The 25,540-nt window shown below is 43.6% G+C and overlaps 1 long non-coding RNA gene across 29 annotated transcripts in view; it reads right to left on the bottom strand.

The window, feature by feature from the left end:
- LOC103346136 (uncharacterized) overlaps positions 1-25,540 on the bottom strand; it is a 331,605-nt gene that overhangs the window by 260,812 nt on the left and 45,253 nt on the right. For 11 of the 29 annotated variants that reach the window (XR_011381019.1, XR_011381017.1, XR_011381018.1 and 8 more), the window contains exons 2-3: positions 22,002-22,121; positions 21,474-21,568 (exon numbers count right to left, since the gene is read on the bottom strand). This is a non-coding gene — a long non-coding RNA (uncharacterized lncRNA). Of the gene's footprint in view, positions 1-21,473; positions 21,569-22,001; positions 25,295-25,540 lie in introns of those variants that run through there. The other 18 variants (XR_011381026.1, XR_011381029.1, XR_011381028.1 and 15 more) reach the window with 8 other exon arrangements.

The following is a 25,540-nucleotide window of genomic DNA, read 5'->3' as shown; positions in this document are numbered from 1 at the left end:
ATAATCCCAACATCCGGAGGTAACTCCTGCTATCAGTATGTTGTTAGTTGGTTTTCTGATTTATATACATGTTTGTATTTGAATATGTATGTAAGAGAATACTTAGAAATGTCATATTGTTATAAAATTCAGCATTAATCTTTTACATCTATTTTCATGCACATCTCTGGCCTCAACAGAGGCAAAATGAACTTCCGACTTTACCAATTCACTGGCTACTTGGCATTAGAAAAGTCACTTCATCTTGGCTTCAACATTTCTACATATAAAAATGAATATAATAGTACCTGTTTCACAGCAATACAATTAGGTATGCATAAAATATTGCCCAAAACATAATAAGCTAGTATAAAAATGTTAGATCCTATCACTATCATTTCCTACAACCAATCTCCAAAAGTCTAACTGATGAGAAGAAAGGCTTACCTCTTAAGAATTTTTAGGATGCATTAGTATTATTTTCTCAAGAAAGAATGGTACAAAATAAATTATTCACCTTTAAGAAATTCATTTTACTGCCTCATAGCAATACTGGATATACTAAAGAAGCACATACTATCCTCCACATGGGAAAAAATGGAACTATAAAATTAATACCTTATTCAAACATTCTCAAAGATAAATTTTGTTTTGATTCAAAGAGCCTAAAACTGTTATATATTTTGGCTATTTAAGGATCCCTAGGTGGCTTCTTCAAAGAGAACGGGCACAGAAACAAACTAGCAAAGAAGGGGTTAGTGTTTGACACAATGGGTTAAGTTATACCTTGGAACACCAATAACCCATCTATGAGTGTGTGGGTCTAAGTACCCAATCTACTTCTGATCCAGCTTCCTGTTAATGCATTTCCTGGGAGGCAGCCAGTGATGGTTCAAGTAGTTGTGTCCCTGCCACACATGTGGGAGACTGCACTGAGTTCTGGGCTCCTGGCTTCATCCTACTCTGACAGTCCCAGCTGTTGCAGATTGGAGAGTCAATCAGCATAAGAAAGCTAAGTATGTCTGTCCATCTGTCTCCCAACCTCCTTCTTTCCTGGCCTCTGCCTTTCATATATGGATGATTTCTGTCTCTCTGCCATTCAAAAAATAGAAATAACCAACAAAACAACAAAATGAATTACTATTAACTAAGAAAAATATTTATGCATTGAGTATTGGCTACAGTTGGTATAATAACAGGAACACATTTGTGATTAACAGCAACTTATGTATTGTCAGGTGCTGCCATGGTCTTACTTAATGATGACCTAGCAAAGAAATGCACAGTGAATTCTCTGAATGTGCTGAGTCAAGCAAACATTTATTGGCATAAACTTCAAGGCTTACAGATCACGCAACATAGAAGAGTTGAGACCCTTATCAGAAGAGTTGGTGATGTCAACAGGGACAATTTGCATGCAATACATTAAAGATAATTCACCCCAACCATAGGAGTAACAGGCTTTGAGCCCTGAGTCACAATGAGAGGTACACCTGCATTCCTAAGCAGTACACACTACTTCCTAATCAAACACACTATAAGTTCCTGCAGAAAGCAAGCAGAAGTATCAAGTATCATCAGGACAACATGGGAAACAAAGCACAACTTGAGTTCTTCTTCTATATATCACAATATGTTTCTGTCTCTAATGCCATACAGAATTCACTCAGGTACAACTCAAGCAGTAATGGAATGCACCCAATAAAAACAAGCCAACATAATTAACAGGAAATAGGTGACCAGCATTGCAGCATCATGGGTAAAGCCACTGACTGCGATGCCAGCATCCCATATGGGTACCGGTTTGAATCCTGGATGCTCCACTTCTCATCCAGCTCCTTACTAATGCACCTGGGAAAGCAATGAAAGATAGCAAAGTACTTGTGTCCCCGCACCCACGGGGGAGACACAGATGAAGCTCCTGGGATCTGGATTGGGCCTGGCCCAGCCCCAGCCATTGCAGCCATTTGGGGAGTGAATCAGAGGATGGAAGATCTCTGTCTCTCTTTCTCTAACTCTGCCTGTCAGAGAAATCAATCAATCTTAAAAAAATAAATAAAAATAAAAAAAGAGGAATTAAGAGTTCCACACAGGGGCCAGTCTGTTATGTACTGGGTTGAGCTGCTGTCTATAGCACCAGCATCCCATATGGGTGCCAGTTCAAGTCTGGCTGCTCTACTTTTGATCCAGCTCCCTGCTAATGCACCTGGGAAAGCAGTGGAAGATGGACCAAGTACCTTGGCCCCTGCACCTGCGTGGGAGACCCAGAAGAAGCTCCTGGCTTCTGATTGGCCCAGCTCTGGCCACTGCAGCCATTTGGGGAGTGAACCAATGGATGAAAGTGCTCGCTCTTGGCGCTCTCTCTCTCTAACTCTGCCTTTCAAATTAATATTAAAACATATAAATAAATTTTGAAAAAGAGTTCAACACAAAGACTAGAAATATTATTGCTCTAGAAAATGGAAGAGTAAACTGGGTATAATTCAAGGTTGTTTTGTATTTACTTAATTATTTTGAAAAAGTTAAAGAGGGAGAGATGGAGACAGATCTTTGATCTATTGGTTCACTTCACAGATGGCCAAAATGGCCAGCCCTGGCACAAGCCAAAGCCAGGAGATTAATCCAGGTCTCCCATGTGGGTGGCATGGGCCAACACCTGGGTCATCTGCTTTTCCCCAGGCCATTAGCTAGGAGCTGGATAGGAAGCTTAACAGATGGAACTCAGACCATAGGGGATGCCAGCGTTGCAGGCAGTGGCTTCACTAGATATGCCACAATGCCAGCTCAACCAATTTGTACACAATGATGAATATGCCTGAATTGAGCACTCCTACAAACACTGAAGATACTGGCAGCTTCCTATCAGGGCAAGTACTATCACTCTTTCAGAGGGAATGAGTTCAAACTAGAAATGGTTCAGATTAAAAGTGTAAATGGGCTTGATAAGGGTTGTGTGTTTTGTGTTTTGAGAGAGAGCTGAGCTGATCTGAAGCCAGGAGCCTCCTCGGGGGCTCCCACGTGGGTGCAGGAGCCCAAGGACTTGGGCATCTTCCACTGCTTTCCCAGGCCATAGCAGAGAGCTGGATCGGAAGTGGAACAGCCGGGACTAGAACCAGCCAGCGCCCATATGGGATGCTGGTGCTTCAGGCCAGGGCATTAACCCACTGCACCACAGTGCTGGCCAATAAGGGTTTATATATTTATGAAAGATGTATGCAGCATAAGTTATAGAGAAAAAAAACGAATCTGTTTGCTTAAAACTCTAATTCTCTAAGAAAGGCAAACACACACCCCTCCATACTTCATCCTCCCTCACCCCCACTCACCAAAAACAACCTGGTTGTGGACAGTGGATGCTAACAGTAGGCTGATCTGACCCTCATGGCACATCACTGCTCCACGAGTGAGTGCTTTCTCTGGTCCCCAGGTTACAGTAGTGAAGTCCATTACAGTAAGTGAGTTCTTAGGAAAGGGAGTGCTTTTCTGAGTGATTTTGTATCCATCTCTTTTGAAGTCAGAACGTCTGATATTGGACACCTTTCAAATCCATTGTCAGACAACACCAGAGTTCTTCACACTAGACATTCAACGACTTTTCCAAATTATCATTTGCACAAACTCATAATACATTGTACAAAGGCAGACCTAGTACTTGTATTTATAGAACTATTTACAAAAATATCTCTAGTAGAAAATTAGAAACAAATTCATTAAGAGATCATGGATGCTGGAAAACTACTTCACTTAGGAATCAGGAGAATGTTTTATTTATTTATTTATTTATTTATTTATTTATTTTTGACAGGCAGAGTGGACAGTGAGAGAGAGAGAGAGAAAAGAGAAAGGTCTTTCTTTTCCGTTGGTTCACCCCGCAATGGCCGCTGCGGCCCACGCACTGTGGCCGGCACACTGCGCTGATCCGAAGCCAGGAGCCAGGTGCTTATCCTGGTCTCCCATGGGGTGCAGGGCCCAAGCACTTGGGCCATAGGATGTACTCTTAAAAATAGCACAAGGGTGAACATTTGAGACCCACATCCCATTTTAGCATGCCTGGTTCGAGTCCCTGCAACTCTGCTTCAGATTCAACTTCTAAAATACTAATGCACCATTTTACGCACAATACAAGAACATTTTCTAATAGGTGACTGCCAAATCTCATTACATTTAAAAGCTCTTACAAGGGCCAAAAGCATGGTTAACAAAACAGGAAAAGATTTCATTGTGATTTTAAGAGGGGAACATGGCCACAAAATGATATTTACCCCAAATCTCAACCATCCATACCAAAAAGCAGAGAAATATAAAGGAACGAAATAATACCTGTTAAGAGTGGTTGCCTCAAACAATTAACTAATTTTGCTGGAACCTTAATTAACTGCAAAACAGGTCAAAGATTTAACAGACACTTTAAGTCTATAGATAGAAAAATAAGCATATATTATATTATAAAGATATATTATATATATTATAAAGATATATAACATATTATAAAGATGTTATAAATCATTTGTCATCAGTGAGGTTTAAAACAACATATCACTCACTACACAACTATTTGAACAGGAAAGATCCAGAACTCTGACCTCACCAAGTGCTAGGGAGGAAGTGAAGCAACTCAAAGGCTCACGTATTGCTCGCAGGAATGAGAAATGTGCAGCCACTTTAGAAGGAGGTTTTGTGGTTTCTTGAAAGCTAAACCACCTCATACACTTCCACCCAGCAATCAAATTCCTTGATGATTACACAAAGGAGGTGCAAACAGGCCCATACAGAAAGCTGTCCACAAATGTTTATGGCAGCCTTATTCCTAATCGCCAAATCTTGGAAGCAACCAAGAGGTCCTGCAGTAGGTGAAACTTTGGTACATTCAGCCAAAGGAATCCTATTTGGCACAAAAAATACTGGATTATCAAGTCATGAAAACACATTGAGGAACTTAAATGCATAGTACAAAGTGAAAGAAGGTAGTGTAAAAAGTTTACCCACTGTGTGACTCCAATTATATAAGTCTAGGGAAAAAAATCAGAGTTAAGAGATTGGTGGTTGCCAGGCATTGGAGGGCAGAAGGGATGAATAAGCAGAATATGGAGGATTTTTAAGACAAGAAACTACTGTCACAGTAGATAAGTGCTCCTGAAGTTTGTCCAAACCAACAGAAAGTACAACAGCAATAGTGAATTCTAATGTGCACTATGGACTTTCCATGGTAATGATACGTTGATGCAGGTCCACTCCATGTGTGGGGGATACTGATAACATGGTAGGTTATGTGTGTGCAGGAGTACAGGGTAGATGAGAATTCATTGTACCTTCCCCACAATTTTGCTGGGAACCAAAAAATGCTCTATAAAGTAAAGCCTAGGGGAAGCATTTGGCCTAATAGCTACAAAATCCACATCCCACAACCTGGGTTAAGCCCTAGCTGCAGTCCAGATTCCAGATTCCAGCTTTCTGCTAATGTACACCCAGATTGGGTTTCATCACTGCAACTCACATCGAAGACCTGGATTCAGTTCCTGGCTCCCGGTTCCGATCTTGCCATGGCTGTTCTGGGCACATGGAGAAAGAAGCAGAGGACAGGAGCCCTGTCTGTCTCATGTGGTCCCTCTGGCTCTCAAACAATAAAATATAAACATAAATTAAAAAGTCTATTTTAAAAAGAGGTAAAATTGTGGCTGGGCTTATTTTTATTTTTTACCATACAAAGCTTCTAATGCTTTACTAATTTTCTACAATGAGTTTATTTTTATAATAAAGTTTTTTAATAACTGCTTGCTGAATACAGTCACTTAATAAAATTATCAGGAAAAATGAGTTAGAGGAATCCACAGCATTACATAGACAGGAATAACTGCTAAAAAAAAAAAAAAAACATTTTGACAAGCCATTTAACAGAGTCTGACAATTTGATTAGCAAATTTTACCAGTAAGTTAAATGTTCATTAAATAGGAATACTTTATGTACAGTACTAAAGTAAGGAAAATGGCCTAAATGATCTACTTATTGAGCTTTAAATAATTAAAGCTTCAAAAAATTGAGGCTATTTTTGAACTAGAGCTTTATTTAAAATCCTTACCCTTGAAATCTTAAGAAAATGTAAATAGCTATAGATATTGTCACTAAGCATTTAAAAATAAAGAATGATCTAAATATAGGATAGTTTTCAAAAGCTACCAAATTATGTTGTAACTGCTCATCAAGAAAGAAGTAAAATTCCACATGACCTGAACTAATGGCCACAGCTTGGAGGTACCTGGGACTACTCTTCAGACCCCAAGTTTACTGCACAATGCTGCCAGCTGGGTCACCAAATACATCCCTACCAAACCAGCCTTTGGCACTGTCCCCTTCTCTTTCTGGGTTACTGCATAGCCACTCACTGTTCCTCTGCTTTCACCATCAACACCCCTGTGCTGACCCCTAATTTAATCCCATCTCCTGCACCATCAACACCCCTGTGCTGACCCCTAATTTAATTCCATCTCCTGTCCTAGTCCCCTACTTCCATCCTGAATTCCCACACGCACCAGTGGAGCAGTCAGTCATCTTTCCAGTTCCTGTTCTGAAGGTACCCTTCTTACTCAAGTAAAAAGGAGATCCTCATGAAAGGATCCAAGGCACAGTTCCTGTCATCTATGCAGCTTTCCTTTGGCTCCACTCTAGGCCAAGGTGAAGCTCCCCCATCCCTACTCATCCTGAAACAGCAGCACCTCTAAGAGGCATCTCTGGGTCACCCAGGTTAAACTGCAGCTCATGCAACCCCACCCCTGCGCTTGCTCCTGTTGTTGTCCCAGTGCATTTAGCACCAGACAACAAACTGTTTAGTATTTATTCTCTGCCCCCATGCCCTGCCACTAAGTAAAAGCTCAATGAGAACAGGAATTTGTTTGGCTCACTGATGTTTCCCAAGCATTTAGAATTTAACTGGCACAATGAACAAGATCCATGAACATGTGTTGAATGAATTTTTACAAAAGGCCCATTCATAGATCACAAAACTAACACAGAAGCACATTACGGTAACTCTGCCTAAAATTAAGTGTTATGCTTCTCTCTCAAGACGAGTGACACTTAATGGCTGTACTGCTACAAGTGATTATGATGATTAGATACCAGAAATCTACCTTCCTTGTTAAGAATAACATGCCCTGGTATAGCTAAAAAGGATGTCTGAAAAAAATAGAAAGACATTCCTTCTCCAAAACCAAACTCTCCATACCCTTCAATTCCTCTTCCATTCACTATGCATATGCATTAAAAATCAGAATATCAATAGTAAATATGACATTAACAATAGTAAATATGACATTAACAATAGTAAATATGACATTAACAACTAAATAGTGGGTAGTGAAAACAGATAAAATAAAAATTCAAGAAGTCAAGATACTATTGGTAGTATCTACTGTGGCAGAATTTCTGTTCAAACCAACCATAATGAATACTCGGATATGCTTTTCTATAAAATTTTAAACTCTTTGAGACATGCTGGCTCCTGCCTCACCTTGCATAGTGTTCATCCCTTGCCAGCAAACAGTGGTTTGCAAAGCTACAGAGCAAAAAAATCCTCTGGTCCAAGCACATGGAAAACACTATGAGATCTACTCTGGATAAGGCAATCCCTTAAGAAAATCTGGAGGAACAAGATAATAAATGAGCCCAATTCCAGCTCTATGTCCATGGTTGTCTACCACAGATATGTTTGAACCACCAGAGAGCTTTGCTAAGTACCTGACCCTTAACCAACAGGGATTCTGATTTAATTAGTCTGAGGTAAGACCCAGACATCTAAAATTTTTTATTTTATTATTTTTGACAGGCAGAGTGGACAGCGAGAGAGAGAGACAGAGAGAAAGGTCTTCCTTTTGCGGTTGGTTCACCCCCCAATGGCCGCTGCGGCCAGCGCACGGCGCCGATCTGAAGCCAGGAGCCAGGTGCTTCTCCTGGTCTCCCATGCGGGTGCAGGGGCCCAAGCACTTGGGCCATCCTCCACTGCACTCCTGGGCCATAGCAGAGAGCTGGCCTGGAAGAGGGGCAACCGGGACAGAATCCGGTGCCCCGACCGGGACTAGAACCCGGTGTGCCGGCGCCGCTAGGTGGAGGATTAGCCTATTGAGCCACGGCGCCGGCCGTCATCTATAATTTTTAAAGCCCACCAGGTGATGTGCAGCCTGAATTGAATTCTAAACATTCTCTTCTCTAAAATGTAGATTCCAACCATTCATTTTCTATGTGTCTAGAGGGCTCTCTCTTCCTGTCATGTTGCTTTTCTTACAGAAGTCCTCCCAAGGACCCACGGCAGGAAAGCCCCAAAGTGGGGTCTGCCCTGTGATGTTAGGGAGAACTGGTGGTCAGAGAGCAAGCAGTTGGGCATGGGTGAGACCAAGAGACCACTGTTGTTACTTGAGAGGCCCTGAAGAACACCCAGCTGTTCACATCTCAGCTTTGAGTCTGTAAGACGGAGGTGTCAAAAAAGCCTCAGCGTGGTTTAAGTATTCCCCAACCCCCTAAACAACCATTATTGTGTACCAGTCCCACTTTCAGTGCTTTGAAACATTCCCTCTCAGAAGGCGTGTTTTATCACTACCCCCAATTCACAGGCAAGGGAATTGAAACATAGAAAGGTAAAACTTGGCAGAACTGGAATTTAAAACCAAGGAGCTCTGGCTCCAGGGTTAGCCCAGACACTCATCATTAATATGAGAAAAACAACACAAAAAGCCCAAACACTCTCCTGCATTTACGCTACCTGTATCCTGGGGTTCAAGTCAATCTGCAAATACCACTGTCTGAAACTGTGCTCCTAAATCCTGGTTACTTTTTAAGGCAGAGGGGTGAATGCATCTACAGCCCACAGGCACAGACACACCTCATTCCTGAGGTTGCCGTGAAACATCGAGTTTGTTACTGCTTCCGGGCTGCCATGACCTGCATTCAGTACCGCAGCTATTCCCAGAAATTACTAAAACGCAGTACATGTATGTATTGCTCAAAAGCAGAAGAATAAACTACATCTCACATTCAATGAAAGAAGTATTCACTTCCTGTGCCCATCCATAAATATATGCTAAGCACTTACTGAGAACAACTATTCCTGCCATCAAAGAAATTCAAGTCTGACATGCAGCCTAGCAGGTAGGGTGCTGGTTGGGATGCCTGTGTCCCATGTGCTGGATGCGCCACTCCAGCTTTCTGCCAACACTAGTGACTTCCCGAGAAGGCAACAGTTTGGCTCAAGTGATAGGTGCCTGCTCCTCACACAGGAGACCCGGGTACAGTTCTCAGCTCCCAGCTTCACAACTGGCTCTTGCAAGCATTTGGGGAGGGAACCAGTGAATGGGAGCGTGTTCGCTTCGTGTCCCTCTCTGCTTCTCAAGTACAAATTTTAAAAAGAACTTCCTTCAGTGAGGGAAACAGACGTGGGGCCCTGCCAGTGCATTCCAAGGCTCTTTCAAAACCAAGACTCTAGGTGTTAAGAAAGATAAAGCACAGAATGTGCTGAAGAATCAGGAGAAGACCGTCAGAATCAGAGAGAGCTAAGTAAGCTGCAATCTCGAGAAACGAGAATGTCAGAGGGGTAAGAGCAATGGTTATTTCAATACGGAGCACACTGAGATTGCGAGCCTGAGGGACAAGGAAGTCAACAGCCAGACCTCTACCTCAATCTGAAACTGCTAAGAGTGTGTGGCCATGAAAATATGCATTTTAAAAACACCAGCTTCCAGATGGCAATTTATGTGATGGACGCATCTGAGAGTGCTACATAACAATGTGAGGAATTAGACAAAGACCATAGACAGTACCCCAAGAGTGCCTGGTAAGAGAAAAAGAAGCCAGATGAGTAGGGGACACCCTGAAAGAAAGGAAGTAGAAACCTATTGCATCAAGAAAGTCAAGGGTAGAGAGATTTCCACGAGCGTCAAGAGTGTCCAATGCCATTAGGAATCAAGGGGGATTAGGGCTGAGACAGGTTCATTGATCGCAGCAACAGTGACCCTTAAGTAAGGCTGGTGAGGACAAATGCAAGGGAGCTGCTGCTGGGTGAAGTCAAGACTGAAGCAGGGTGAAGATTAAGCATCAGCAGGTCTAGAGGTGGCTGTTTAAGACTAGGGGAGATTAAGGCACACTGAAATGCACACTGGAGACAGCGAAGGAGTGACTGAACAAAGATTAACTGCAGGCTAACGTATTCAGCCAGCACTTACTAAGTACTTACTATGCATCAGAATTTGTTCTAGATATGGAAATATGACAAGGTAGGGAGAGATATGGGAATATGGTATGGCAGGGGGAAGTCATTGCATTAACAAAGGAAACAACAAACAATCGCAACAAAGAAGGCGTGGCCAGTCAGTGTGGAGTAACTAGCACTAGACCAGCCTTCCTGCAGTAAACAATGGAAAAACAAAAGAAAACAGGAGAAACAAGTGTTTTCTGTCACTACACTGGCATCCCTAAGCACCAAGCATACCATGGAAGACAGGCTACATAATTTTGTCAGATGAGGAGAAGTCAGGGGAATTTGCACGAAAAACGCAAAAAGGAAAGGGTTTTAAGGCTGAAGTTCAGAAATCTGCATATGCACCCCCTGGACTCTAAATGCCAAGCTGTATATGACTGCCATGACACTGCATGAGCAACTGCTAGAGCACACAGGGCTGGAAGGCATCAGAGCCCCATGGACAGTTCAGTCCATGCCTGTGCATTCAGCAGAAACCATGGAAGCCCACATGCTGGCATTAGAGTTAAATAAACCCAGCAAGGAAGACGACTATTCACAACACAAGAACAAAAAACCTCAAAGCCAGGCTTGATCATTGCAGGTTGATGTGTAATGTAGTTTGCTGCAAGAATATACTTTTTAAAGGAAAATGCATGCTCAACCAGGAGAAAAAGCAAACCATGTAAAGAGATGCAGCAATCAAAGAGAAAATGGAATACTCAGGGCTTCCAGTGAACTTTCACATATTAACTATGCGCACAGATAGACATTAGAGGATTTGAAGAGCCTCAAGGACAGTGGATCTACATGAAAACATACAAAATAGAACAAACACCTAGAGTTAAAAGCACCTGAAATGAAATAAAAGATTGGTGAGTTTGAAGTCAGGGGAATAGAAACGATACCAACTGAACCATGGCTGCAGTTGGTGGGGAGGAGCTGAAACAGTCTCAGTAAACAAGGCCAACAACAAGCAACACAACACACAAGTCATCAAAGGCACAGAAGGAGGTATTGAAGATACACTATTTAAAATTTGCCAAATTACTTAAAAAATAACAACTCGAATATAAATGAGGGAGGGTGGGTAGAGAGAAAATCAACAAATTTCAAACAGAATTTTTAAAAAAGACACACAATAATGAAATACCTGAAAACCAGTGATAAATAGAAATTCTTACAGAGCAGTGGGTAGGAGCCAGGGGGAAGAAAAAAATATACACAGGGAAGACACAAGAGTTACTGTTAACTTTTCATGAGAAAGAATACAAACCAGAAGCTGGTGGAAGAACATCTTCACATTCAGAATAAAAACTAAACTGTTTTTCTGGTAGTCTACATGCAATGAAAAAGTCATTCAAAATGGAACCAAACTTTTTAAAACCAAACAAAAGAGAGTTTGTGTTCAGAAGACTTCAACTTCACAAAGAAAAAAGCTAGAAAGAGAAAAATGGAAAATGTTATCAGGTGAAAACATGGTGAAAAAGATTAAAGAGCACTGTACATCGTGAATTTAGGAAAATATATAAATTTAACTGGATTTGTGCTTTTAAGCTTTTTAAAAGATAACTGAAAGCTAAAAGCAAAATTAAAAATGTAGAGATTGGGACAGTGCTGTAGCATAGCAGGTTAAGACCCCAGTCTGCAGTGCCAGCATCTCATATGTGTGCTGGTTCAAATCCCAGCTGTTCCACTTCTGATCCAGCTCTCTGCTATGGCATGGGAAAGCAGTAGAGGATGGCCCAAGTCTGTGGGCCTCTGCACCCACGTGGGAGACCCAGAAGAAGCTCCTGGCTCCTGGCTTCGGATCAGCACAGCTCCAGCCACTGCAGCCATTTGGGGAGTGAACCAGCTGATGGAAGACCTCTCTCTCTCTGCCTCTGCCTCTCTGTAGCTCTGTCTTGCAAATAAATAAATAAGCCTTTTTAAAAAATGTAGAGATTACTATATCCATATAACTATAAAACATAAGACAGTAATAGAATGAGGAGAAAGACTGAAATGAATATACACTGCTTAAAGCATCTTTTACAAAAAGATTTAAAAGCTACATAACAGTAAATTACAGATAAAAATTGTAAACTCTAGAGCAACCAGCAAAAAATTAAAAAGATGTGGTTAATAAGTGAAAACGATATAGCAGATTATACGAAAAACTCAAAATGCAAAAGAAAAATAATTTCTACTTCATTGTGATCAGGTACATACAACCTACATTTTTAAAGGAAAATTATTTTAATAGTTACATGGACTTACCATGTATAAAGACAAAAATGGGCTTTATCATTGCTTGAAATTTTATTTATTTTGGTTGTTCACTGATTGTGTGTCCCATCACAACAAACGTTGCATGAGAAAAAAACTTTTCTTGTAAAATTTTATTCTATGTTTATTACTGTAACTCCTAATGCCTAGAAAAATACAAGGCACATAGAAATAAATTAAATGAATGAATAAACCGATCTTTTTTAAAAAATGTTTTTTGCTAAGACTAATCCTTGAGAACAGATGAATGTTAAGTAACTGCTTCAATTTTATTTATTTATTTTTTTGACAGGCAGAGTTAGACAGAGAGAGAGAGAGAGAAAGGTCTTCCTTTTCCATTGGTTCACCCCCGAAGTGGCTGCTATGGCTGGCACGCTGCGCTGATCTGAAGCCAGGAGCCAGGTGCTTCCTCCTGGTCTCCCATGCGGGTGCAGGGCCCAAGCACTTGGGCCATCCTCCACTGCCTTCCCAGGCCACAGCAGAGAGCTGGACTGGAAGAGGGGCAACCAGGACAGAATCCAGCGCCCCGATCGGGACTAGAACCCGGGTGCCGACGCCACAGAAGGACCGATTAGCCTATTGAGCCGTGGCGTCGGCCTCCCATTTTATTTTTTAAAGGCAGTACAATCCACTTCCCAATCAAAATCCTATCTGGAACTGGAATCTATATAGAAGTTCAAAGGAGGCCCCTGAATACCCAAGGCAGCCCTGAAGATATCTCTATGAAATACAAAGCTCAATTCAAAAACTCTTGCTTTCTGTCATTTTACTGACCACTATGAAATACCTTGGTTTTAAAAACAGTTCCATAGAAATCTGCTCTACACGAGACACAAGGCTTGAAATGTGTATCTCGGGGCCAGTGCTGTGGCTCAGCAGGTTAACGCCCTGGCCTGAAGTGCCGGCATCCCATACGGGTGCCGGTTCTAGTCCCGGCTGCTCCTCTTACCATTCAGCTCTCTGCTGTGTCCTGGGAGGGCAGTAGAGGATGGCCCGAGTCCTTGGGCCCCTGCACCTGTGTGGGGGACCTGGAGGAGGCTCCTGGCACCTGGCTTCGGATCGGCACAGCTCCGGCCGTTGTGGCCATCTGGGGAGTGAACCATCGGATGGAAGACCTCTCTCTCTCTCTCTGCCTCTCCTCTCTCTGTGTAACTCTGACTTTCGAATAAACAAATAAATCGTTAAAAAAAAAAAAATAAAAATAAAAACAGTTCCATTAAGTTGTCACATACCATGACATTTACCCATTGAAGTGTTCAAATCAACAGACTGTCAAATTCAAAAGCTGTCACTAACACAATTTTAGAAAATTACACCAACCCAAAGAAAAACTTCATATCCATTACCAGTTAATCCCCATTTCCAACCCCAGCTCCAGTCCTATGCAACTATTCATCTACTTTCTCTTCATATAAATTTGAAGAATTTTTCTTATACAAGGAATCATACAATACATGATTTTTGTGTCTGGCCTCTTTTAATTGGCATAATGTGTTCAACATTCTCCCATGTGATAGCATGTATAAGTATTTTGTCCACTTTTGTTGCCAAGCAGTATTCAAGTATATGGATATATCATATTTTATTTATCCATTCATCAATAGACATTTGGGTTACTTGTACTTTTTGATGAATAATACTGCTAGAAACATCTGTGTACCAGCTTTTACATAGCAATGCTTTCATATTTCTTGGGACATATGGTAACTGTATCTTTAATATTTAAAGGAACTACCAAACTGTTTTCCAAAGTACTTGTACTTAATTCCCATAAGCAAAGCTTGAGTTTTTTTTTTTTTAATTTCTTTGTTGACTATGTTTTTAATGTAATATCTAAGAAACCATTACCTAACCAAGGATCAGGAAAACTTACTTTGCTACTTGCCTCTAAGAGTTTATAGCTCTAGCTATAATGTGATTTGAGTTAATTTTTGTGCTTGGTGCGAGGCAGAGGTCTAAACATTCTTTGAATATATAGTTGCTCAAACAAAAAAACATTAACATGTCTTTTATTTCCTGATTTCACAGTCCTAGTACACTTGTTGAAAATCTGTTGACTGTGAAAGTACATTTCTGGACTCTCAATTCTATTCCACTGATGTGTAGACCTTTATGCTAACGCCTGTTGTCTCCATCACTGTAGTTCTGGAGTATCATTAAAATTGCTAAGTGTCAGTCCTCCCATTCTGACCTTCTTTTTCATTGTAGTTTGGTAACTCTGGCTCCCTAATACTACTGTGTGATTTTAGGATCAGCTTGTGAAAATCTACAATGACAACAACAACAAAAATCCAGCAAGATCTTTGATAAAGTGTGCTTAATCTGTAGATTAATGTGGGGCTTAATACAGTTTTAACAATATGAAACCTTCTGATCTATAAACATGTCACATCTTTCCATGGATTTAGATCTCTCATTTTTTCAAAAAACATTTTGTTGTTTTCAATACTACTCTTGTGCGCTTTATTTAAAAAATTGTTTTAAAGTATGTTTTAATGCTATTGTGAATACAGCTGATTTTTTAAAAAGATTTATTTATTTGAAAAGTAGAATCAGAGTCAGAGTTAGAGAAAGACAGAGAGACAGAGAAGAACCTTCCATATGCTGGTCCACTCCCCGAATGACCACTATGGCCAGGGATGGGCAGGTCAAAGCTAGGAGCCTGGAACTCAATCAGTCTCCCATGTGAGTGGCAGGAACCTAAGCATTTGGGTCATCTTTCGCTGTTTTCCCAGGCACATTAGCAGATAGCTGCATCAGAAGTTCTGGTACTCGGATTCCAATCCAGCTCCCTGCTAATGTGCCTGGGAAAGCAGCGGAGGATGGCCCAGCTCTTGGGCTCCTGGCTCTTGGCTTAAAAATTTGCTCTGTGGGCCAACGCCGTGGTAAAGTAGGTAAAGCATCCCTCCGGCAGCGCCAGCATCCCTCATGGGTGCGGTTCGTGCCCCCGATGCTACTCTTCCAATCTAGCTTTCTGCTTATAGCCTGGAAAAGCAGCAGAAGATAGCCTCACTTCTTGGGCCCCTGAAACCATGTAGGGGACCTCAAAGAAGCTCCTGGCTCCAGCTTTTGAATCGGTTCGCCTCTGGCCATTGCAACCATTTGGGGAGTGAACCATTGGACGGAAAACCTCTCTCTCTGTAACTCTACCTCGCAAATAAATAAATAAATCTTTAAAAAAGTTGCTCTATCTCCCACTGCTTTTCAGAGAGAAGGTGGATAAAAAGGTGCTGTGCGCTCTAAATCCATTTGACAAAAAGGACTAAGATAATCTAAGATCAGGAGCAGTAGTAAGCAGCCTTTGAACCACAAAATAGAATAAAAACTATGTTGCTTAGCACACCAAGTGTTGGTCCACTACTACTCAAAAGCAAAGCATTTCATCCTTGTAATTATGCTCACACGACACGCACTTATATACCCTAATGGTTGCGAAATTTTCTTCAGAATACTCAAGACTTTAATTTTTAAAGAAGAGAAAATGCCAGCTTTGATAAAATGAACATGCCTGCACTCGAAGGGAAAATTAAACCTTTAGGAAAAAAGCAATGAAACCACCAGATTGTGAAAAGGGTATTTTATCCACCAGGAAGTTTCTGAAAGCTGTTTTCTGTCATAAACAAACAAGGTGCCCAAACTCAGGACTGAACAACACATTCTACCAGTGCCACACAGCCACGATACTAAATTATTGTTCTTGCCAAGGCTTCAAATAGAGGGTACATTTCTAATTATGCTGGGTAAGCTCCAACTCCCTCAGTTTTGAGCAAGCAGAAAATTGTAGTCTAATGCTGCAAACTTCTATCAAGTTCCTAGTACCACGGGTTCAGTAAGTTATAACACACGTAAGATGGTGAATTTACTGATGACCAAAGATTGCCAAAATGACTTTTCACATACATTTCCTCAGGTTTTTAAACAAAAGGCATTTTAAAGTTGCTATAGCAATATAAAGGGAAAGTAAAGAATGACCAATCACACTGCCTCTGTTAAGGTCAGAGATGCTCTGTCTCATCTGCATTCCTTGTAGGCTGAGTCCTATTAGTGAGTCTCAAACTGAATTCTGCAGAACGGCATAGTTTCTAACTTCACAAGGCTGTAGTGATTGTATCTGGTGCCCAACACAGACAACCTAGTGCTGTGCTGCTCAAAAAATCCCAGCAAACCTTGTGGTCACTTCAATTCTAGAAGTCTCTTCTGCCTTCTCATTAACTGCTACTTATATTCCTCTGTTTTTCTTATGACTTTCCCACGTGGAGCATTCTCTAAAATACCTTCAGGCCAGACTTCAGCCCCTGGATCCTCAAAAGTGCAATAATGTACAGTTTGCAGGGCACTGTTAAGAGGTCAGGGAGAAGTCCCCTGGTGTTAATAGCTTCAGTAATATTGTTTTCTCCTTTAGACCACATCATTAAGGTGCTTTCATTATCCATAAAGCAATTCTTTATGTCACAGCAAATGAGATCCGGCACTAATTCAAATAGGCTAATTTCAACCTAACAAAATAATTTATTCCTAATAACTAAAGGACCAAGACAATGACCAAAATTTGTAAAGACTTGTTATGATACATGAGGGATCTTCAAACATTATATAAAAATACGTATTACAAAAAATATGCATGGGCTTAAAAAATTTTACACTAAAATAAAGGTATCTTTTGATTCCATTTCCCATTAACTTTCTGAACTATTCTGATGAAGAAGAGAAAAAGAAAGAGAAAAACTTAAAAAAAGTTTTAAAAATGAATCCTACCAGAGCAAAGGATGATGCTACATGATAATTTACAAGGGAGAAGCCAGCAGAGAAGAAGCAAGAAGCCTAACGCAAAAAAAATGCTGCCCTTCCTGAATTGCAAGGTGACTTGAAGCAGAGGAATGAGATTTCCTTTCCAAGTTAGAACAAATGCACACATTAGCATTAAGTTCTTTTTTAAAAAAGATTTATTTTACTTATTTGAAAGAGTTAGAGAGACAGAGACAGACAGAGACAGAGAGGTCTTCCAACAGCTTGTTCACTCCCCAAATGACTGCCAATGGCCAGTGTTGAGCTGATCCAAAGCCAGGAGCCAGAATTTTCTTCTAGGTCTCCCACACGGGTGCAGGACCCCAAAGACTCAGGTCATCTTCTACTGCTTTCCCAGGGCTTAGCAGAGAGCTGGCTCAGAAGTGGAGCAGCCGGGACATGAACCAGCACCCATATGGGATGCCAGTACTGCAGGCCAACACTTTATCCTGCTGTGCCACAGCGCCAGCCCCAGCATCAAGTTCTGATAGGACCATCTCCTCGTCCTGAGGCTCTGCTCCATACTACTGGAAAGACACAGTTTTACCTTCTAAGCTACACACAGATTCAGTGACAGCCTCCAGAGCACCATGGCTTGCTGTGCCACCCTGGCATCCCAGGAAGATCCCACAGTCCCAGCAGGAAGCACTCAGCTCCACCATGAGGCGGCACTCAAAAGTCTTCACCATGGGTGTCTGCAATCACAGTTGGATATCCAAGTGGTCACACAGATCCGAGGAACTCCGTTACATGTTTTCTGGCATCTGGAAACTCAGAAGTCAACTCAGTACATTTCCAGAGGCCAGAGCCTCTACACCTAGGACCAAGCAGCTCAGAACATGTCCTGGGGTGGGGGCAGTGAACTTCCCAAGGCAGGAAGTGTTCAAGTTGCACATAAAGTCCTGACCTCTGGTCCAAGATCCATTTGTGGGGATCTTGAGGTGACCTTAGTTATAAGGGGGCTGCTTGGATGCAACATTTCTATCAGGGGCCTTGTCTGGACCTTGATTGCCAGGCTCAGAGCAGGAATAGAGCAGGGACAGACTGTCCCATGAGTCATTTGCGAGCACAGTTCTCAAAGTGTGGTACCATAGAAACACTAAGCGGAGCTGTGGGGACCCAGTACTGCTCAGAGAACTTGCAGGAGGTCTCTGCCACACAGCAGCATTCCAGTTCCTCTCAGTGCTCTAGGTCAGGGGTGAGGAGCCTTACTCTAGAAAAAGATACCAGTCCTAGCTAGACAAGACAAGAGGTCTCTAAGAAAATCGAGGAGCGTGATCACGAGACAGTATGACTAACTAGTCCACACAATCCTCAGGGAGCTGATTTAATAAGACATAAGTCTGCCCAGGTGCCCTGGAGTGTCACAGGATTAGACCTGGACTGGTTAAAGCCAATGGGTTATATTCAGCAGCCAGGGCCAACCTCATGGGCGTGCAGCCTACATGGTCACACAGAAACAGTCACACGGCTCGCTCTCTGAAGGGCCTGCACTGGGTTTAAACCTCTGCTGGTGGTGTCTTAAAAATCCTCAAAACTCTGTCTTTGAACTTGTGTTTTGTAAGCCAGTCAAAAGAGCATGAGTCTGAGCCAAGGAGGTAGGTGGAAGAAAGGAAAGAGCTTTATGTTTTAGTATCTTTAGTGGCCCTTTACCCCTGCCTTTGGAACAAGGTCCTCACAAAATTGTGCAGCAGGCCCAGTTAGCAGTGGTGAGGTAAACCCCTCCCAAGTAGCCAGCCACACTTTGAAGGAGGGAACTGAAGACTAATCAGGGATGGGCTTTTGGTATAGCGACTAAGCCTCTACTGTAATCCCCACAGCTCATGTTAGAGTGCCCAGGATCAAGTCCTGGCTGAAGTCCTGAATCCAGCTTCCTACTATTCCAACCTGGGAGGCAGCAGGTGATGGCTCAAGTACTTACATCCCTGCCACTCACATGGGAGACTTGGATTGAGTTCCCAGACCCTGGCTTCACATACCTTTCCAGCTGTTGAGGGCATTAGGGAAGTAAACTAACGCATGAAATATTTCTTTCTTCCTTTGAAATAAATAATAAATAAATTTTAAAAAGACTAATCACCAGGGACCTTGAGGACTCCTCAAACCCTCTGGTCCTAACCCTACCAGCAAATCTCCTTTCATACCTCAAGGTCCCTCTTAAAAGTCAGTTCCAGTCCCAGGGTGGCAAGGTACCCTCCTCAGACCCCCCCGCCCCCCGCCAACAGCTCAAGACTCCCCACTGGTGTGAACCAGGACACAAGACCTATGTTAACAAATCACAGCATGAGGCCACAGCATTAGCAAGAAGGGTCCTTAGTGACACAGCTCAAGTCCCTGTAGTTATTTATGCTCCACACACAGACAAGCCCAAAGACTAGGACCACTGGTTTTCTCTGGCTACCACCTCTCTGATACCCCAACTCTGGAACCGATGGAAGCTGAGGTTCCAACCCCAGGAGGGACACAGCTCTGGGGCAAGCAAAGCAGGATTTAAACTGGAACTTCACTGATCTTGATATATGGCCTAGGGCAGGTTCCCACTTCCTTTAACTAATATTTAAAAGGCTATCAGAAGTGCCTCCCTCACAGACCTTTGAAGAGAATTAGACAGGACAATGTGGTATAATTCAAAAAAACAAAAACAAACAAACAAAAAAACCTCTTGCTTCCCCTCCTTGTGTTGTTATTTAGAAATGAGACAACGGTACCTTAAGAAGCCTGACAACTGAAAGTGCTTCATTAATGCTGATTCTGTTAAACATCCTTTCTTGTCCCTCCGACCTTTATTCTTGTGACCAGAGCCTTCATTAACCATCACTTCCTGTCCCAAGACGCAGCAGTGAGGGCACTGTTAGTTCTGCATATATCAAATACCAACTGTGACCAGGGACTACAGGAATGAAAGCAGAGAGATAAAGTCCTGCCCTGGACAAGCTCACAGTCTTGCATGAAATAGGTACACAGCAAATAAATGGTGATTAAATGGGTAAGTACTTTACATATATAAAGAGTGTGTAACAGAAATATTTCTGTAATGAAATACATCCAAAAGCTCTGGATACTTACCTCTGTCAGGGGAAGGAGAGAAAAGTATCACAGAAAAGGAAGACACCCATACGGGATGCTGGTACAGCTGGCAGTGGCTTCACTGACTATGCCATGGCTCTGCCCGCCCCACACCCCCAAACCCCCAACAACCCAGGCTGTTCCCACTTGTGATCAAGCTGTCTGTGTGCAGTCTGTGAAAATTCACCAGATTCTGTGCAAATTAATTCGAGCGCCCCATGCCCGTTTTCCTGCACACACACCTTACACTTCCGAACAACCTGGAGAAGAGAGGCCGTGAGTCAAGGTCCTCTTCTCAAGGACGCGACCAAGGCTACTGCTGGCCAGGGACAGAAAACACCCAAGACGCAACCGAGGCCATGGGAAAAGTTCTTCCTCTCCCAAACCCTGCCACCACCCACACCCACCAGGACTCCTGTCACTCTCCACCTCCCTTTCCTCTCCTCCACGCGGGTTTCTGCCCCTCCCTTCCTCACCTCCACACCTACACATCACCTTTTCATTCTCCTCCCTTCCTCTCTCCTCCCGCGTCCCCCTTGAGCCCCTCCCTCCTCCACTTTCTATCCCAACTACCCCTCAAACACACACACCCTCCCCGCTCTCTGCACCTCGGGCCCCACCCACCCAGTGACAGGAAGGCCACCACGGCCAACCATCCACAGAAAGAGCTGAGTGGATATGAAACCAGGAGCCAGGAGCTTCCTCCAGGACTCCCACACAGGTCCAGGGGCCCAAGGACTTGGGCCCTCTTCAACTGCTTTGCCTGGCCACAGTAGAGAGCTGGAACGGAAGTGGAGCTGCTGGGACTCGAACCAACACACATATGGAATGCTGGTACTGCAGGCGGCGGCTTCACCCGCTATGCCATGGCTCCGACCGCCGCCCCACCCAGGCTTTTCCCACTTGTGATCCCGCTGTCTCCTCAAACGCCTAGGAAAGCAGAGGAAGTGGCCCAAGGACTTGGGCCCCCGAACCCACACCGGAGTACTGGATACAGTACCTGGCTTGGGCTCCGGCCTGGTCAAGCACCGGCCATTGTAGCCACCTGGCACCTGGGCGGGGTGAGCCCACACACTGAAGATCTCTCCCTCACCGCCTCATCTATAACTCTGCCCTTCAAACCAGTCTTTAAATAGAAAAAAGTCGCGTACTTACTATGAGGTGTCAGAATCTTGGGGCAGGCTGGAACAGAGCAAAGAGGGATTCTTGGGGTTTCTCTAAGCTTCTGCTTTCTCCTCCCTGTGTGCAGTCTGTGGAAAGTCACCGGATTAGGTGCAAATTAATTCGAGCGCCCCATGCCCGTTTTCCTGCGCACACACACCTTACACTGCCGAACAACCCGGAGAAGAAAGGCCGTGATCAAGGCCTCTTCTCACGGATGCGGCCAAGGCTACTTCCCACCAGGGGCAGAAAACCGGGGCCGTGGGAAAAGTTCTTCCTCTCCCCACCCCACGCTCAACCACACACTCACCGGGATGCCTGTCACTCTCCCCCTCCCTTGCCTCTGCCCCACGAGGGTTTCTGCCCCTACCTTCCTCGCCTCCACACCTGCACGCCACTTTTTCATCCTTCCCCCTCGCTCCCTCCTCCCACCTCCCCCTTACACCCTCTCCTCCACCTTCTATCCCAGCTACCCTTCACACACACACCCCACCCCCGCTCTGCACCCTGGGCCCCGCCTACCCAGTGACAGGAAGGCCACCACACCAAACTCTCCGCAGGAAGGCCGTTTCTGTGTCTCTGGAACATGAACGCAGTCTTGAGGTGTAGTCTTCCAGAAGGGGCCGAAGCAAAAGACTGCACCTAGAAATTTCCAGAAGCCCAAGATAACTGATGCGGCCGCCTCAGACTGCAGCCTCATCTGAACCCGGCCTGAACCTGGGGGGGCACTCACTGTGTCTTCTCAGGGTGGGCCACCAGCGTCGAGGATGGCTCCTCAAGGCTTGTGCCAGCGCTGGGCAGGAGCGGACACGACGCTGACTCCTACCTGAGCACCAGCACAGCTGCAGATGCGCCTGCGGGTGCACTTCCAGGTCACAGCGCCAGGCGCAGGCGCACTCCTCACTGGCCGTCGCCATGGCGCAACGGGACGCATCTGCGCACTGCGACATCCCGCGTCCAGCGCCCCCAGGGTCACTTCCAGTCCCGCCCCTCCAGGCTTTACCCAGGCGGGGCAGCCGCTGGTGGCCCAGGTACTCTGCACCCCACTTCCCTGCCTCCTGGGAGTCCTCAATGGAGCTCCTGCCCCCTGGCTTCTGTTTGGCACAGCGCATGCTGTTGAAGCCGCATGGGGAGAGAAGCAATGCAAGCGGCATCACGAGCGCTCTTTCTCGCCAGAGCGTCCTTCTGGGGGATCAACCCCCCAGGTGACTACAAAGGCCGGGGCTGGGCCAGGCCAAAGCAGATGCCAGGGACTTTATCCGGTGCTCCCTTCTGGGTTCAGGGGCCTACGTCCTTGGGCCATCTCCCTCTGCTTTCCCAGGTACGTTAGCAGACAGCTGGATCCCACGGGGAACAGCTTCCGGGAGGGACCAGCGCTGTGCGGTAGCGGGTAAAGCCACCGCCCACAGTGCCGGCATCCCATATGGGCTCCGGTTCGAGTCCCGGCTGCTGTACTTCCGAAGCAGCTCTCTGCTGCGGTCTGGGAATGCAGCAGAAGATGGCCCAACTCCTTGGGCCCCTGCACCCATGCAGGAGACCCCGGGGAGGCTCCTGGCTCCTGGTTCCTGGCTTCAGATCCGCTCAGCTCCGCCCTTTGCAGCCAACAGGGTAGTGGACCAGCAGATGGGAGACCTCCCTCTCTCTCCTCTCACTCTGCCTCTCATCCTCTCCATGTGTAACTCTCAATGAAAAATAAGAAAGATCGAAAAAACAAAACAATCCAGTTAAGAAATGGGCAAAGGACTTGAAAAGGCATTTTTCAAAAGAAGATATTCAAATGGCCAACAGACACATGACAAAATGCTCAGGATCACTAGCCATCAGGGAAATGCAAATCAAACCACCATGAGGTTTCACCTCCCCCCAGTCAGAATGGCTCTCCTACAGAAATCTACCAACAATAAATGCTAGTGAGAATGTGGGGAAAAGGGTATCCTAATCCACTGTTGGTGGTAATGTATAGTAGAAGAACCACTGTGGGAGACAGTTTGCAGATTCCTCAGAAATCTGCAAACAGATCTATGAAATGACCCAGCAATCCTACTCCTGGGAATTTACCCAAGGGAAATGGAATCAGCATATGGAAAACTTATCTGTACTGCCATGCTTAATGCAGATCAATTCAGAATACTTAAGTCATGGAATCAACCCAGATGTCCATCAACCAGTGACTAGATAAACAAAACATGGTATATATACACTATGGAATACTACTCACAGCCGTAAAAAAGAATGAAATCCAGCCTTTTGCAACAAAATGGATGCAACCTGAAGCCATTATACTTAGTGAAAAAAGCCAGTCCCAAAAAGAAAAATATCTTATATTTTCCCTGATCTGTGGTAACTAATAGAGCACAAAAAATGTCATATATATAAAAGAAATTGACATTTTGAGATTTGATTATTATTTACCACTCTTGTCTCTACTGTTGAAGAACTGGGTTTTTTTCTTTGCACTATCTATTGCATTCTTTACTTAGTGGAGGGTTAACCTTATGACTATAAGCATGCCAATGTAAAAATTGACAAAAATAAGAAAAGATGGAGGGAGGGTGGGAGTGTGGGTAAGAAGGAAAGTAAAGTAGAAAGCATTAGCATGCTCCTAAATCTGTATACATAAAATTTGTTCACCTTATATAAATTTTTAAAAATGAAAAAAAATACTGAAATTGAATACCAGCTTTTTAGAGTATCCCTAAGGAGCTCTCTTCAATCAGTACCTTGTCCTTGAAATTAAATGCTAAGAGCTAAGACTTTGTTTAGCAGTTTGGATCTTTGGAGAGCCACAGCCAATGTACTTTCTAACATTTTCTTTTTGTTGTTGTTGTTTTTACCTTTTTCTACTCCAAACTGATTTTCATGATATTGTCCCTTTTGAGAATGTATGCACTAACAATAAGCATGATTTTTCAGAAAAAAAAAATGAGCTTTCAACCAATTGCTGCTTGAAACTTTAACAGAAACCAATGATAAAACATAACACTTAACTGGCAGAGTCTCATAATCCTTATGCTACACTGAGACCATGAGCTAATTCCATCCTTAAACGTATTCTGATCAAGCTCAAACGGAACAGAGAGCCACACGCTCATGCTGGTACTGTGCAAAGCTACTTTCACACTACAGTGGTGGAGCTGGGCAGCTGTGATGGAAGCCACCTGACTCACAAGATCTAAAATATCAACGATTGGAACTTTACAAGGAAAATTCTCCAACTCCTGTTCCAGATCTAATACATAAATAACCTAACAAAACTAATACAACTACTGTATCAATTGCATAAAGGTTATAACATGCCTGTAAGATAAAATAAGGAGACACTGGGAGAGAATGAGAGGTGGAGAAGAATGCATCTTCTTATCAGACCTATGTGGAATGGTCACAAAATTGTCAAGGATTAGGGATAGGCATGGAACTAAAACTCAAATACAACTCTTAGAAATGTTTTCAAAGGGATGTAATGGGTTAAAATTAAAACACAGTTATAAAAATATACACTATCGCGGCCGGCGCCGCGGCTCACAAGGCTAATCCTCCGCCTTGCGGCGCTGGCACACTGGGTTCTAGTCCCGGTCAGGGCGCCGGATTCTGTCCCGCTTGCCCCTCTTCCAGGCCAGCTCTCTGCTGTGGCCAGGGAGTGCAGTGGAGGATGGCCCAAGTGCTTGGGCCCTGCACCCCATGGGAGACCAGGAGAAGTACCTGGCTCCTGCCATCAGATCAGCGCGGTGCGCCGGCAGCGGCGCCCATTGGAGGGTGAACCAGCAGCAAAGGAAGACCTTTCTCTCTGTCTCTCTCACTGTCCACTCTGCATGTCAAAAAAAAAAAAAAATATATATATATATATACACACATACTATCACAGTATTTACTTGCCAAAATTTAAAAATTTATTTTTAAGAGTATTTTTAGGTAAATAAAAAAAAAGGAAAAAAATTTTCTTTATACAAATGTAACAATTAGGGCTCACAAAATGAAGACTGACAAACAGCCAAAGGAGGGTCAGAAGAAAAACCACAGCACACACAAATACATTATAAAACATAAGAGACTGAAAATAAGTA

Source organism: Oryctolagus cuniculus, chromosome 12 (assembly GCF_964237555.1).
Source record: "Oryctolagus cuniculus chromosome 12, mOryCun1.1, whole genome shotgun sequence".
Taxonomy (NCBI): Eukaryota; Metazoa; Chordata; class Mammalia; order Lagomorpha; family Leporidae; genus Oryctolagus; species Oryctolagus cuniculus.
The sequence above is the reverse complement of the archived record's forward strand: the minus strand, read 5'-3'. Positions and strand labels throughout refer to the sequence as shown.